We start from the raw sequence: 17,454 nt of genomic DNA, 5'->3' as shown, positions 1-17,454 counted from the left end.
AATAGGAATTTAAGTATTAATCCACATCAATGCACAAACTGGAAATGTATGATTAAGTAAAGGGAAATGGTGGAGTTTTCTATCTGAAGCAAAGCAAGTGGAACTAAATTGAGATAATTCAAATGAATCATTCCATTCACACTATGTGTTGGGCATGAGATTCACAAAGAAGGACACAAATTGCAAATAAACAATGGGTTATAGATACAAATTGTTGGGATAAACCCACAGGCAAGAGAACAATAAGACAGAAAGGTAATATGCAGGGCAGTGGTGGTGCATGCCTTTAATCCCAGCTCTCAGAAGGCAGAGCCAGGCAGATCTCTGTGAGTTCGAGGCCAGCCTGGTCTACAGAGCGAGATTCACAACAGGCACCAAAACTACACAGAGAAACCTTGTCTTGAAACACCCTCCCCGCAAAAAGAAAATAGTTGTGATACCTTCTACTTTTGAGGGGAAATGGTGCTGTTTGTTGTATAATGCAGGGTCTATGTATTTTGATATGCCATTGTTTTAACTCTCATCTCTAGCTGGTATTGTCAGCTGTCCTTGGTGTTGGGCATTCTGTAAGTGGTGAGAGATTCTGGGAGAGTCCTTTGCCCAATACAGAAAGCAAGTGACCAGTGCCTAGTTTATTGTGCAAAGCTCAAATGGGAGAACATCTTCTGGTCTAGGTCTCATTTCTACACTTTGCTGAGGAAAAACAGTCACCAATAAGGGAGAATCTTTTGAGAGAAATTAATTTTCTTTGGGAAGTATATTTCTTAACATCAAAATCATTTCCCTAGCTTGTATTCAAATTCCTCATGCTAATTGCCCAAATTATATAGTGTTACAGAGACACTATTGATTCTGTACCAAACTGACTACAAAAGCATCACATTGAAAACAAACTCTTCATAAAGCTCCATATTTAGCATTTTCACTCCTTACATAATGTATCTGTGCACTAGAAACATTACACTTTCAAGTGTCTTTTTAATGTGGCATTGTATGGCGTCCTTTAGCTATTATACATACATTGTATCTTTGTTTTAGAGTAATAAGGAATAAAAATATATATAAACTTTGTTCAAAATGTACTATGTACAGAAGAGAAAATGCTCATAGAAACAGCAAATATTGATACTTGGCACAGTTATATTTCTTTAGAAAATATTTGTAACTGTATTCATTTGTGAAATGTAAGTACCAATAAATCTTTTTTGACATTTTGTAATTCCAAACTTTCTGGTTTTATCATTGTTTATGAAAATTTGATATACTTGCCATTTAATATGCTCTTTTACCTAATTTTAAGAACTTATTAAAATGATATATTATATGAACTAAATAAAGACCATGTGAATTAAAAACTGTGAAACTACATTAAACATTTTCTTTTATAAGTTGTCTTGGTCATTGTGCTTGATAAATAGAAAGATATTTATCTTTTATAAAAGATAAAACAGCACTAGAAAAGTAACTAAGACATGATAGTTTATAAACTAGTATGCATAGAATAAGGGGCAATTTATTTAGAATTGATTCTTCAGTAAAATCTATTAAAAAGCAATAACTTAGCAGACAAATGAAAGTAAAAAAAACATTATAGAATTTGTCAGTCAGTAAAGGAAGTAAGCTGTCACAAGACCAAGACCATTCTACAGTGTCCCTCAAAGTCATCTGGAAGGAAAAGCCATTTAATTTGTCAGTGTGTGCTTAGGTCACAAGACAGTCAGTATACAAACACTATTGCTGTGGATATCTCTCTGTGTAAATAAAATTCTGATTGGCCAATGGCCAGGCAGGAAGTATAGGTGGGACAAGAGAGAAGAGAATTCTGGGAGGTGGAAGGCTGGGGTGAGGGGTCACCACCAGCCGCCGCCATGACAAGAAAGAGATAAGGTACTGGTAAGCCACGAGCCATGTGACAAAGTATAGAGTAATAGAAATGGGCTAAATATAAGAGTAAGAGCTAGACAATGGAAGGCCTGAGATAATGGCCAAGCAGTTTAAATAATATAAATGTTTGTGTGTTTATTTTACAAGTGGATTGTTGGACTAACAGGGCTTGGTGGCACCTGGAGAGAAGCTCTCCAACTACACACTATGGACTATCTATGCCCAGGACATAAAGGTTTATGAGTCCAATCTGAAAACACAATACTCTCCCTTTTTAAACTTCTATTAAACAACCTAGGAAAAGAGTCTTTTACTATTACTTTATATTGTTTTTGTGATCATAATTAATACAATATTATAGCAAATGCAGAAAAAATATTCAAATTAAAGAAATCACATTATTATTATCAACAGATGCCATGACATATACCTGTAAAATCAGAAATTACAGTAGACAAAATAGTTTAATAAATTATATCAATTGCAAGAATAGTCATTCATCATTCACTCACAGCCAATGCAAACAATGAATGAAAAGCACTAAACAAGAATAAGGACATATAGAAACAGAGAATAAGGATGATTCCAAAGTTTTTTAAAAGTACCTACATGTATGTTTTCTGCTTTGACATCCTTCTACTCTACCACCCAGTAACATCTAATTCCTTTGCATTGTAAAATTTCACATATACATTTCTCATGAGATAGTTTACCAAACCTCTCAGATATCTGCCTTCCTTCCTTCCTTCCTTCCTTCCTTCCTTCCTTCCTTCCTTCCTTCCTTCCTTCCTTCCTTACCTCCTCCCTCCCTCTCTCCCTCTCTCCTTCTGTCCCTCTCTTCTTCTGTTTCTTCCTCCCTCCCTTCCCTCTTTTTTCTACCAAGAGCTCTCTTCACTTAATTGCCATAATTCACATCTTCCAATATTTCTTCATAACACTCTGTTTCATCTCTGTTCACAAACTCTTCTTTATCTACATTTAACATTGAACTTGCGAGAGTTCAGTTTTTAATCCTATTTATTGTGTTACTGTAGAAGCTCAGCTCCATCCATCTGTATGATAGAATGGCAAAGTACTTAAAGCCAGCTTTTTCTCTTTGTTACTTGTTTTGCTTGCACTGTAAGAGAAAATCAAATTCACTGAGAAAATCCACCAGAGAATACTGGTTTGTTTCCCTGTTTCAGGAGCCACAGGCCGTACTTACATGATCCCATTGCTTTAGTCAGACCAATGCATAACACTCTTTTGAGAAGTGTGTGGCAGAACAAAGCTATGAGGGTGGCGATCAGGAAACAAGTCCAGACAGGTCAGCATCCCTTGCCCCATTAAGGGCATTATTCAACGACCTACCTCTTCCAGGTAGATCTCCTGCTGAAGCTTTCTCCATCTCACATTAATAATGTCAGCAGACCATATCTTTAATACAAGAGTCTTTGAGGGCTATTTAAGAGCCAAACAATAACAGTAGTCTTCTAGAATGAAGACAAGTCCACTTCAATATTCTTCATACAATCTAAATGCCACACTTCACATGTGGTATTTATAATCTTTCCAGTTCTATCCCAAATCAGAAAGCATGGCTCTAGCACAAATGCAACTATGCAAATCAAGATTGTTACTTTGATATTGAATCATCCCTCCACTAAGTCCTAAGTAACATCCTAAACATACTCATAATGTGATAAGTCTTATCTTTACTTCTGAAATTCTAGTTTAGTTGATCACCATCTTTCACTTAGATTGTGATCTTGTATTACAAGTGTTTTTTCCTCTCCCTTCATTCTGAATGATCTGTAATACTCAAGCAAAATGATCTTCCCTCAGATATACTAATCTTACTGGGACTTCCTCCTGTGACATTTCAGTGATTTGTCAGCTTTCCTGAGAACAAAGGCTAAAATACCCTGTAAGGCAGTCTGGTCCCACTCATTCCCTTTCACACTAGACTCACTTCTTAGCATATCTTTTAGAGTTAGCCATCCAGTCACACTGAGTTTTTTCTCAGAATCTTGGAATTGACATGTAATTATTCTCCCCTGCATTTAAGCGTGTGGTTTCCTAGGTTTATAATACTCTTCTTCCTGCACTGGGATGACAGTTATTCCTATTCATTCCTTAGGTCTCAGTTTAAATCCCACTTCATTGACTATGTAAAGCTGCATTTTATATTCTTTTTATGTATTTTTTGCAACATACAGCACATTCCTTTATTACTCATATTATAATTGAATCCCCTGCCACATTGCAAACGTAAATGACAGGAGCTGTGTCTACTTTTTTCAGTCATGTCTATCTAGTTCTATATCAGACTTAGAACTTATTAAGCATTCAACCTTGCTTCCTGCTTCACAGAGACATAATTCTCTCATTTTCTCTAGCTTTTACCTATAAAAAATGTATGTCTGCAGTGATCTCTTTATTCTAAAAGAAACAAATTGTTCTGTTTGCTTTACAGTCTAAATCAACCATGGGTATCTTGTTCTTAAATGGTTCTGTCCAGACGTTGGCTATTTACTTTATCTCAAATATTTTTGACATTTTCCTTTCAGGTAAGCACCTATATAGCAGAATACAAACTGTCTTGCAGATACCTGTCCTTGAGTCTGCATTTTTACTTCCATGTTAGAAAGTACTAAAGATTTTTACATTGCCCCCAAGCAAACAGACCTTTTACAGATCATAAAGACCCTGCTGTCTTCTGATACCTCATTGTGATCATCATATGCCTTCAATTCCTTAAATAGGGAAGATCCTTGCCAATAATTCACTTGAACCAAAGATATTTGTCTAGTACATCAGTTCTCAACCTATGTGTCCTAACCCCTTCATCAAACTTCCATCTCCAAAAATATTTATGCTATGATTCATAGCAGTAGCAAAATTAAAGCTACAAAGCAGGAACAAAAATAATTCTATGGTTAAGGTCACTACAACATGAAGAACTGTATTCAAGGGTCACAACATTAGGAAGGTTCAGAATCACTGGACTTTGCTGTTTCCTTCTACCCCACTTGTACTCAAGGCTGAAGAATGCACTGCCCAAACTCATGTGTACTTGAACCTGTAATTGTGAAGGAATTTGTAGGCAGGGACTGTGTAATTATAATCAAGTTAAAGAAGAATAATACTGGTTCAGAATAGGCACTAAATCCGTAAGTGCTACCTTTAGGAAACAACGGAATACTGAATACAGTGACACACACACACACACACGCACGCACGCACGCACGCACGCACGCACGCATGTACACACGCACACACAAAGACCTTGCGAAACACGACAACATAGTATGTGAATAAAGAGGCAGTGCTGGAGTAGTTCATCAGTTCATCAGCAAGCCAAGAAATGCCAAGGAGTTCTGATAGCTACCAGCTGATAGGAAGAGGTTAGGATTAATCCACCTAGGGTTCCTCAGAAAGGATGTAGCCCTGATGCTTTCAGACTCCTAGCTTCCAAATGGTCAGAAAATTAGTTTGTGTTGTTCAAACACATTTGGATTTTCAAAGTTAGTAAGGTAACTCTGGGGAACAAACAATGTGGAATTCAGAGCAAAAGCTTTTGGTAGTTCCTGGGTATCTAATTCCAACCAGAGGCCTGGCAGTCTAGCTTCCCAAGTATACACAAAGCCCTGGGTTTGCTCTTCTGCACTACATAGCTAATACCAGTGACTGAACAGTATTTGCCTTTGGATGAAGGTGTTATGCTATTTTACCCATAGCAAGAGATTGTCTTAATTTTATCCAAAATCATAGGATGCTAAATAAATCACATTTGGGATTTCTTATAGTCAGGCAAGGCTTAGTAACTGGATTTACAGCAAGGAAGAATACGTGAGGTCACTCCCTGAGATCTGTTTCTCTTTGTGGCCTCTGAGGCAGATTTCTGATCCTGTCAGTGTTTCTAGGACATGGATGGTAATGGTAGAATTTAACACAAAAAAGAACCCATTGTTGCCTATTCTGCTTTTCTATTCATTTTTAACAAGAACCCTGAAAGGTTTCAAGTCACAAGGAAATGAGACACAACATGTGAGGCATGAGATGACATTTGTTTCAGCTGCTGCAAGACCCCTAGTGTCTGCTGAACTAATAAGTCCATTTTATTTAGATTGTCTGCCAGGATGTTTATTGGAACCCTTTATCTTCAAGATCATACTGTCATAACTACTTTGCCTGTGGATGTGCCAGTAATTCTCACTTTAATGTAAGATCATGTACACTTTCACACACACACACACACACACACACACACACACACACACACACACACACTGAGCACATTTTCCCTCACATAACTAAAAAATCCCCCACCTAATCATCATGTTGTATCTATATCCACAGAGATTGTGAGTTAATTTAATTTGCATTCAAAAGAGAGGATGGAACATTCCCAGTGAAATTTAAAAAAAAAAAATGCTGGTTCAATAAAGTAGAACAATGAGATAAAAGACTTCCCCCCTCTTTTAGGCTATCTTTACTTCTGAAAGTTAATAGATTTGGTGGAGGAAAAACAAGCCCTCGGTGATATTTTGTTTAGAGATTCAAAGTCAAAAAAGGCACAGAAACTTGTTGGACAACAGGACACTACCTGGCAGAATCAAAAGGTCACTCACTCCTCATGCTTCATCTTCTACACATACACACAGACACCTCTGGAGTGCACTTTAGGAAAATCTTGTCAGGAGAAGCAGTGCCAGAAGCAACCCTTGATCTGAGCTTTAGCTGTAATCATCATAATTGCTCTGCTAAAACTAATGAAAAATTAGACTGGAATTTATCCCTGAAACACTCATAGCAAAGTACAAGATTCCTTCCGTTCTGTTAGTCATTAGTCTCTGAAAAAGTATTGTGGGAGTAAATGTCAGCTTAACTCTTTCTTCATGCCATGGATCTTCCAAGTTAATAAGGGGGAAAAAAATCCAGACACAGCAATTACAGAGATGGGCAAATGAGCAGGAAAACAAGTCTGTCTGATGAAGAGATATTTCAGGGAATATGATATTCTAATGCAAATGCCACCATTTTCTAATGCTTTGTTGAAAGGAGACGTGCTATTCTGTTGCTGTTGTCAACGGACGGCAGAAGGCAGAGATTGTGGGTGGGCTAGACATCTTGAGCTTACAAGTTCATGTTCACTTTGAAGTAGATTCCTCCAGGGGAAGAGGTAATAATTCTGACACTCTACCTGGGTATCTGAAGTAGACAATGTTTCCATCAGTGAACAGAGCATGTTATCCCAGGTATATCTGTGAGAAGATGCTGACCTCGTAGCTGCCATTGTCTTTCAAGTGACAGACAGATGACATCACCAATACAAAGAATAAAACAAAATTTTAACCAAAAGGCAAAAGGAAATATAAATCATTTCAGTATGGTCTACAGTGAGACGTACTTCATCACTGAGCTTTAGTGTCAAAGAATTCTAAAAAAGATAAAGTTCTGCAGGCCATTTATAGGAGAGGTCTTGTTTGTCTGGTGGCTTCCTGAAAATTTAGCTACCACTCATGTTGAGACTGCCACTATTACCATAAGCAGCTGTAAACGGCTGGACTCACATTCCGCAAACCTACGTTTCTCTCTTCCCAAAGCAAAGAAGTTTTCCTGCATATTGAAGTTCACTTGTCCTCCCTTCTTCCTTGATTTGAGAAAGTCGGTTTTGATAAAGTGGGAGGCTTTCTTTTCCTAAGGAAACTTAATCAATGAAGGGCACAAACTTCTCATCAGAGAATAAGGAAGGGCAATGCCATAGCTTTGCCACCAGCCCGAGTAAGGATGAAACTCTTTCTAGTTAACTCTCAGGATGTTCTTCTGAAATATAGTGGGACAGATTGACTATAATGATCTGTCTCCTAGACGTAAGACTGTAACACTTTAGACCTCTCACGCTGTGTGTGTTCCGTTGGAAGTTCATCCTTTTTTTGCTATTGATATTTTAAAAATAATCCACTTGCCCTGGACCATGTTTAGAGAATGAGCTTCTCCTAGTGACAGTTCACTTTCTCCATTTGCCTCTTTCATCTGGAGAGCTTGGTATCCACAGCTCTCAATTGCCTTCTCCCTGGATTCCTTCCTTTGTAGTTTAACACTGTTCATATACTCACTGAAGCTCCAACATCTCTGTGGACCACTGAACCCTCAGCTCATATGTTCCTATCATCCCCTTCCACACTCTCATCCTCAACAAATTAAACTGAAGCTCAACATATTTTTTGGGGGGTGGGGAGACTTGTAGTAGTAGCAGTTTGAACAGCTCAGTTTTATATATAACATATATAATGTTAACATCCTCTCTGTATCAGGATTGTGTGGTATCTTTTGGTGGAAAAGACAAGTAATAAGCAAAGTAAAATATTATTTATCCATAGTGAAAGATAGAGTCTTGCTGGCCATGGCAGTCCATGGCCACAGTCAGGATCAGGAGGTCAATACTCTCTTCAGATACACAGAGAGTTTGAGGACTCTTGCTTGGGATACATGAAGTCATTACTCAAAATAATAAATATTAAAACAAATAATTTAAAACCATGTCATTTACAGGAAAATGTCTGGGATGAGAGAACATTGTGTTATTATGTTAAGTGAAATAAGCCAGACACAGAAAGGCAAGTTACACATGTTCTCTCTAATACATAATAACAACCAAGCTAACAAAGCCAACTTGAGTATATATGGCTATTTTGGAGACTGGGAGTGAGTTTAATGAAAGATTAAGAACAAGTAGACTTGATCAGTGTAGTGTATACAGAAATCCCACACTGAACCAATTTATGTTGACAATTAAGATATGCTAATGAATGATAACAAAGGGAAATTAAAAGACACACTTACCTTCTTATGGTTACAATGTAGGTGAAACACAGCTCTTTTCTCACTTCATAGAAGTCTGACTTAACTCAGTGAGGTCATCACCTGTATTCCCTGGCTTTTCTTTGCAGTGTGCTTTTCCTCTGCTTTGCTATCAACAGGCCAAATATGTCAGCAAATAAATGCATCCTGAGAAAATAATTCAGCTACTGCTGGGATGAAAGTTACCATAGCAATATGCAAGCTTCTCTTCCCTCCACTCATGGTAATTCTCAAGGTCTTTTATAACTCTCCACTGCGATCAATGTCCCATTGTTTATGGTATGACTTGCTTTACAACATCCTTTTGATTAACAGTTTTCAATTCACCTTTCCACTTATTGTCTTCATTAGCAGTCTCCAGATGTGAAGTTGAGAGGGAACTACACTATTTAAGTATATATTACTAAATATGACTAAGCTAGCAACCACATGGGTGTGTCTCTCTGATAGAAACATGGAATGTATGCATCAGACTTGTGTTGATATGGGAAGGGGAACTGAGATTATAAATAAACTTTTGGAAGTTATTTATTTATTTATTTGAATTTATTATTTTAAGGTGAGTTCTTGTAAATAGTCCTGAGTGGCCTGTAACTTGCTGTATATCTCAGGCTGATCTCAAACATTCAGAAATCCTTCTACTCCAGTCTTCTGAGTCTTTAAATTATAGATGTGTGTTACGCATGCCCACTTTTATTGGTAAGTTCTTCATTGTGGGTTCTAGGATGCACTGATTCCCCAATTCTTCTGTCTTGTCAATTACATAAGCAGCATAGTCGTGTTGAATGCATATGTTTTTTGGAAATCTTATCTAATGTAATGAGATAAAAGGATAACTGTAATGCCAGCTACTCAGGAGGCAGAAGCAGGAGTAATGTAGTTTCATAGTCAGTCTGAGCTATAGAGTGAAATTAATGCCAGATAGAAACTCTCTGTCAAAATCAAAAGTAGAACCATGGCTGAGTACATAGCTCAGTAGTAAAGCACTAACCTGGCTTGTACAGCCTCTAGGTTCACTCCCAGTATCTGACAAATTGCTTGCAACTGTTTCCTGTTGTGGCATATTACTTTAACTGTGTAAAGATGTGTTGTATTAATTTATGCTTCATTTGCTTAATTATGTAAAGATGTGTTACTTTTGTTTTGCCTTGCTTGCCTGAGGCACCTGGTTTGGTCTAATAAAAAGCTGAATGGACACTAGCTAGGCAGTAGAGGGATAGACAGGGCTATTGGACAGAGAGAATAAGCAGGAGGGGGAACCTATGCTTAAGAGAGCAGAAAGAACAAGGGAGAAAGACAGGGAGATGCCTGGGGCCATCCAGCAAGGCAGCCACCAACCAGCCAGACATGAAGGAAGCAGGAAAAGTAGGACATAGCAAATGAAAGAAAGCCCCGAAGCAAAATATAGATGAAGAGAAAGCAGTAATATAAGTTATAAGAGCTAGTGGGACAAGCCTAAACTAAGGCAGGGCATTCATAACTAATAAGTCTCCCTGTCATGACCTGGGAGCTGGTTGGTAGACCAAAAGAAGGTCCACTAGTTTCCTAAAAATGTTCATAAGAGAACTTTTGTAAGAGATCTTTTGTAAGATCAAGACTAAGGCAATCATGATCAGTAGTGAAAACAAGTAGGTTGTCAAAATCTGAACTGTTCTATAAGAAAGAGATAAGCAGAGTGCTTTGGAGAAAGATAGGGAAGAATAAGGAAATGTCTACCTGAGAAGATAAAGATGGTGATAAAAATCTCAGGACAAGTAGTAGTTAGGCAGATCAAGATTAAGAAAGGGTATGAAGAACATTCCATTTACTTGCAGTAGAACTTCAAGGAAAGGTCAGTAGCAGCTGCCTGGCTCCAGTACAGGCAATAAGATTTTTGTTTGCCTGCAGATTATTGAGAGAAATACTAATGCCAACTAAAATTAGTTCAATTTTTATTATACTTATCAGTTCTTCAGTACCATCAGCGTTAATATCTATACTCCAAATAATTGCTTCAGGTACTTAATACATATGTTTGCTGTGATTGTTTGAGTTTTTTTTAATACTCTTTAATGGTTGCTATACTTTACACAGACATGCTTTGAAATGGTTTTCAATGATCTGAATTTCCTTCTGATGCAACATATATACTCACTCCATATAGTACTCCATATTTCTGAATTAAAAAAAAATTACTTGAAATAAGCAACAGTAGTGCAGTAATTGGAAGATACAGAAACAGGTCCTGGATCACTTCTATTGTCATCTGAGAATGCCAGGAAGAAAGACCAGACTTTAACAATGCCAGAGAATATGAAGTGGATGGTATTTTACCATAAAAATATAGTCCTGAACTTCATACCTGCTCAACAGGAGGAATTGTGCCTGGTACTAAAAACCTAGCCAGTTACCAAGGTCTAGTGAAGTCATAAGACTTGCAGAACCTACGACCACAAGTTTACTAAACCAGCATAATCCTTACCTACACTCCATATGTCCTTATGCCCACAGATAAGGGTAGTTCTCAGCCCTCATCAAGAAATCTTCTCATTGCAATAGATGAAGACCATTAGAATAAACCAAAACTGATCAAAATGCAGAGTTGTAGAGTCTAGTCCCAGTGGATACATCTTAAAAACAAGTCTCACACCTAAGGCTCAGGGGACATTGAAGAAGGGCACAAGGTAGATTCTAAGTACTCCCAGAAGATCAGGGAGTTTGCTTCAGAATTGTGCCTCCTGGGAATGTAAAAAGATAAATTTACAAAGTCTTACCAGCAGATCTACCTAAATTTTAACTGTACAAGGAAAACAATAATAGACAAACTGAAACAGATGGAGGAAAGCCAATGAGGCTAAATGTTCACAAAGAATTCCAGGAAATGAAAGAGTGCTAGAACAGGACAAATAGTCTTCTCCAGTAACTTAACACACACCAACTGGTTATCTAACACCAAATAGTAAGACCAGAAAACATACATACAAGTAACATTACACAGAGTGAGCAGGTTATATTTAGTATTATGTATGTATGTACATATTACATATAACAACAATTAATGCAAAAGAGAACACAAATTTGAAAGAGGAGGGAGGGGAATATGGGGAGATTTGGAGGTAGGAAAAAGAAAGGAAAATAAGGTAATTACATTATAATCTCAAAAAAGGAAAGTGTTAATAAAGAAACAGTACTATATTAGATGCTATGAATAATGTCAAAGGCTGGGTTTGGTGATGGATGCCTTGTTTACACAGTGAAACCCTGTCTCACAGAGAGAGTATATTTTGTTTTTGTTTTTGTTTTTGTTTTGTTTTGTTTTTATTGTTAACATTGGGTTTCTTTTGGCCCTTTTCATTTTGTCCTTGTGTATAGAAATATCCCTGGATGTTTTTAATAGATCAATGAGAAACGTTGGGATTCATCTGAAATACTTTGAATACTGAGACACAGAAGATGTAGACATGTCTTCTACACATGGGTGTCCATTGTGAAATGGGATGTTGTTGACTCTTCTAATCACATACGTTTAAAGTGGATTTTACTGTTAACACAGATGCTTCCCTAAGTGGCTGTTTTTCAGTAAGTCACCACTTTAATGGCTTTCTCAGTTTAGGTTCTGTCTTTCCAAAGAAATTTGTATTTTCTCAAGATATGGTATTCAATGGACAGGGTCTTACCCTAGTGATACCCCTTCTATTGTACTAATGAAGAACAGGAAGTTTATCTTTAGTGATGATAATCTTTTTAGCAATTTAAGGTACTTCCTCAGCACCCATCTTGTGTACAATTTTAAGGTCCTTCTTTTCCCTACCAAAATGCACATTTTAAAAATATCTTTTCCTGTTGTTTCATCCTATAGACTTGAATAAGGGCACTGAGCAACAATCATGACCCAGACTGAATGTTATCCTGTCTTAAAGTTCTTTCTTAAATCAATTAATCTATTACTTTCTAATTCACCGTCACTCAACTTCTCAGGGCATGAAGCAACCAGATTCCTTTCTAGGACATAACTGGAATGGGTTCTAGCCTAGGTCCCAAGATTCCTTGCTCTTCCCAGAAACCTCATGAGTCATACCTATGCTGCCTTCATTCCTTGTACCATTCTGGTTTTCCCAACTACCCCCCAGCATGTTCTACTCAGTACCGCTCATAATAGTCTACAGTTTCTGTACATCAATGTTTCAATTTCCTCCAGATTCCTCCAGCACCCATTCCAAAGACTTAAGAGCCACAAGATCAGATTTTTCACAATAGCTCGATTTCTTGATACCAAATTTTGTCTTCATTACTTTGCTTATTTCTATGACAAAATACTTGACCAAAGCAACTTAAGGGGGTAAGGTTTTATTTGCCTCATAATTAGAGGGTACAGTCCATAGGCATGGCAGGCCAAATGCCAACTTGTCACCTTGCTTCTAGAGTCAAGAACAATGATCCAGGAAGCTGGTGCTCTGCTCTTTTTTCATTATTCATGTGTTTCTACCTCTGTACAACAATGCCAGAACATCAAGGAAGCATAAGACAAGTAACTTCTGCTTTAGACTTCAAATCCTAGTTAAACAGTACTCAGGAATTCCCTTTGAGAACTTTGATGATCACAGAAATGGCATTGCATTAAATTCTACATTGATAGAAGGGCTAGTAGAAGACTTGGCCTCTGAGGTCAGATAAAATAATACATGAGTTACACTTCTCACAGATGCCTTTGTTACCTTAGCAAACTAATTTTCAAGAACTATTGCAGAAAAGAAAAAAAAATCATTACTGAAATTATGCACACACAGCTAGAACAGGCAGAGAATCTTGACTGAGTGGCTTTAGTTGAGCTAAGTCACCACTAACTACTTGAATTGTCTGCCCACCTGTTCAACATGTGGGCACCACAAACTTATCTATCACCTCTGTAGCTCAATCAACCCCAGGGCTCAGTTTAAAACTGTAACTCTACACTACAGCTTGTCTCTTTAGTGACTTTGTTTCTAGCAGTTATCCAATGGGTTTCATTGTCAAACTCCTACAGTGTAGTCATACTTTGGTACACACACACACACACACACACACACACACACACACACACACACACACACACACACACATATGCACAGAGAGAGAAAGAGAAGATATAAAATAGAAATCGATGTAAATAAATAAAGACATGATATAGACAAACTTATTGTATGCTGTGTATTGTGTGATTTGAGGCTTAATATTAATATTTGAAATTAGAATAAAGAATCTGATTGTCAACAACCAAGTTTCAAGGGACATCAGAACTATTAGCCAATATAAGTTATTTAGATTACAAATGTATTGCTTAATAAATTCTGTTATCTGTAACAACAGAAAACTGTCCCTGTGTGTGTAATGGCTATTCTTGATTGTCAACTTAACTACATCTGGAATAACTAAAAGTCTGGGAACACCTGTGAGAAATTTTCTTTTAACTAAATCATTTGAAGTGGGAAAATTCATTCATCTTAAATCCAGGTATTTGTGTTGGAAAAGATCTACCTTATATCTGGGTCATACCTTCTGGTGGCATGCTATATAAAGGATATGGAAGAAGGAAAAACTTTACTTTTGCCTGCTTTCCCTAACTTCCACTGGGAAGTCCATCCCATCCCTGGTATTGGAGCTTATTTCTTTAGGATTCTACTATATACTGAAGACTAGCTTAGACATGTAACATCATAAATTGAACATCTATAGTACTCTTTGTCTTTCTGTCACTAGTCAGCCATTGTTGGATTAGCTGGACCACAGCCTGCAAATCAAGCTAATATATATATTTCATTCTACATGTTCTATTACTTCTAGAGAACCCTTAGTAATACAATAGGTTTCCCACAGATTGTAATGATGGCATTCCAATAGAAATGTGGCCCATATAAAGATCAAAGGAGTGTGTATACTTCTGCAAATACCACATTCTTACTCAGTTAAAAGAGCCAAATGAAATAGGAGGTCTGAAGCATAAGTAAGGTACATACCTCTTACCATCCAGTGGCAGTAAATCCCTATACATTTCAGTCTATTTTTTCACTAAATACAGTCAATTTGTCAGTAGTAGGCCTTTTTAGTGGCTTAAAAAAAAACAAAACTAACAAGAAAAAAATCATTCAATAATGTTTTTTTCTTTACCAGAAAACAATATTAATATACATAAAATATGATTCCCTAAGTACTGAAAGACCATGTTTTCCTCAAATTCTAAAATTCAACCTAAACCATTTATAATTTAATCCAATCAGTGGGTTAGTTATTCTTGTATTCTTGCTCATCTGATTCTTACCTCAAAGACACACATTTCTTATTTTAACTATCAGCTAGATATCCAAAGATAAATGCAAATTGTTATCAGAAACTTCATCGCCTACATAATATAATGATTTAATGGTTCTTTGAAAGAGAATGGGTCCCATGGGTTCATATGTTTGAGTACTTTGTCCTTAGTTGGTAGAATTGTTTGGGAAAGATTAGGAAGGGTGGCTTGTTGAAAGAGGTATGTCACTGAGACAGACTTTGAGGTTTTAGAAATCTCATGCCATTTTGAGTGTACCTCTCTCTGCCTCCTGTTATGGAGCAAGACGTGAGCTCTTAGCTGTTTTTTATTCTATACCATTGCTCCAACATCCTGGACTCTAGCCCTCTGAAAGCATAAGCCCAATTAAATGCCTTCTTTTGTAAGTTGCCTTGGCCATGGTGTTCTGTCACATTATTAGAGAAGCAACTAAGGGGGAAGAAGTCAGTACCAAGGAATAGGCTACTGCTGTGACAGGCCTGATTATGCCTATTTTTGGAGGAAGGTGAAAGAGTTTTGGATTCTATATTAGAAAAGCAATGGAACACTATCAGCAGAATTTAATGGGCCATCCTCGTAGGAGCATAGAAGACAGTAGTCCTAAGAGCTATGCAGACTATAGAAGCCCAGCTCAAGAGATTTTGGAGGGAGACAATATTAGTAACTTGACTAAAGTAATATTTTTGTCACAGAATGTGGGTACTTTTTATCTGTGTCCTAAGATTCTTCCTGAGGCCAAATGGAAAAATAATGGACTAATTTTGGTGACAGAGGAGATTTCAAACAGTCTGAAACTAACTCTATCATGTGGTTATTAGTATTCATTCTTATACAGGTCTAAAATGAAAAGATCCAGTGGGACAAAAAGAAATGTAAAATATATGGTTTGAAAACCACAAGTGCACTACAGCCAAGGCTTGGCTGGAAGAGACAAGGAGAGACCTGATCTGCGCTGGAATAAAGAAAGGGTTGCCCTTTGGGGCAAGACCTCCCCAGTTAGTCCTCCAACTTGTGAAAAGAAAAGGTCCAAGAATTTTTTTTCTCCTAAAATGCAACAACAAATGAAAGCTGCTGAAAGTGTTTGAGGTGAGAGGCTCCATTCTATACTGGCAGATTTGTCCATGTGGTTCTGGTTGTAGAGTGGTGAAGGAAATGCAAGCACAGTGGTTGTGGAATCTTCCATGGTGAAGGAGAGCCCATGAGGCTAGGAATATTGCTGTGGAGACCCTGAGAAGTCACTGTGTGAAGCTGTGAAAAGGAAGCCTGCATTGTGTGGAGCTCCAGAGATGTTAGAGGTGACAGGGACATGGGATACCTGCCAAGAAGAGCTGCACACAGGGAGTGGGATCAGACCAAGCTGAAGGCAGTAAAGGCAGAAGGGTGGAAATCTGAGTGTTCTAACATCGAACATGGAGCTGGGGGATTTGGAGTCTACCTTTCTGAGTTTTAGTCTTGTTTGGCTCAGTACTTCTCACTATGTCTCAGTATTTCCCTTTTAGAATAGTATTACTCATTCTGTGCAATTATGTAGTACATAATTACTTCACATGGGGTTACAGTTAAGAGATGGCATTGAGTTTCAGAGTTGACTTTTTTTTTCTTTTGGTTTTTTGAGACAGGGTTTATCTGTTTATCAGCCCTGGCTATCCTGGAACTAGCTCTGTAGTGCAGCCTGGCCTTAACCTCACAGAGATCTGCCTGCCTCTGCCTCTGAAGTGCTGGGATTAAAGGCATGCACCACCACCACCCAGCTAGAATTGATGTTGAACTGTAGACTTTTAAGCAGTTGAGACTGAAAAACAATAGGGACTTTTGAAATGGAAATAGATGCATTCTGCATTGTGATGTAGCAAGGATCCAATGGGGCCAGGGAGTAGAATGTAGTGCTTAAAATAGGAAGGCTTCCCTCCAGCCTCCTACCTCTGCTATTGTTTTTGAATATTTGGTTCAAAGTTGACAGAACTTTTGGGGAAAGTTTAGGAGTTGTAACTTTTTTAGAAAAATGAATGTCACTAGGGTTTTAGGTAAGTAAGCTTTGAGATTTTAAAAAACTGATGTCATTTTCAATATGCCTCCTTCTGTCTGCATATGAATCAAGATGTGAGCTTTTAGCTGTTCCTTATCCTATGCCTTTGCTTCCCCACCCCTCATGTACCCTAACCCTCTGAAACCATAAACATAGAATAACATTGCCAAACTCCTGTTTAAGGAGCATTCCTCATCTACTACCTTGACTTCTTCAAATGATATTTACTATAACTTTTATTTATTTAACTTCAGGTATAATATTGCTATTTCAATGTCACATGTAAAATTTGTATCTGATATAGAGCGTCAGTATTCAAGAAAAAAATGAAACCCAGATTATGATGGCTAGTAACATTGATATGATTCAGGACTTTATAGTTTTCTCTGTCAAGTATTTAATTGTCTAAAGACAA

Source organism: Onychomys torridus, chromosome 19 (assembly GCF_903995425.1).
Source record: "Onychomys torridus chromosome 19, mOncTor1.1, whole genome shotgun sequence".
Taxonomy (NCBI): Eukaryota; Metazoa; Chordata; class Mammalia; order Rodentia; family Cricetidae; genus Onychomys; species Onychomys torridus.
This window is presented reverse-complemented; position numbering follows the sequence as displayed.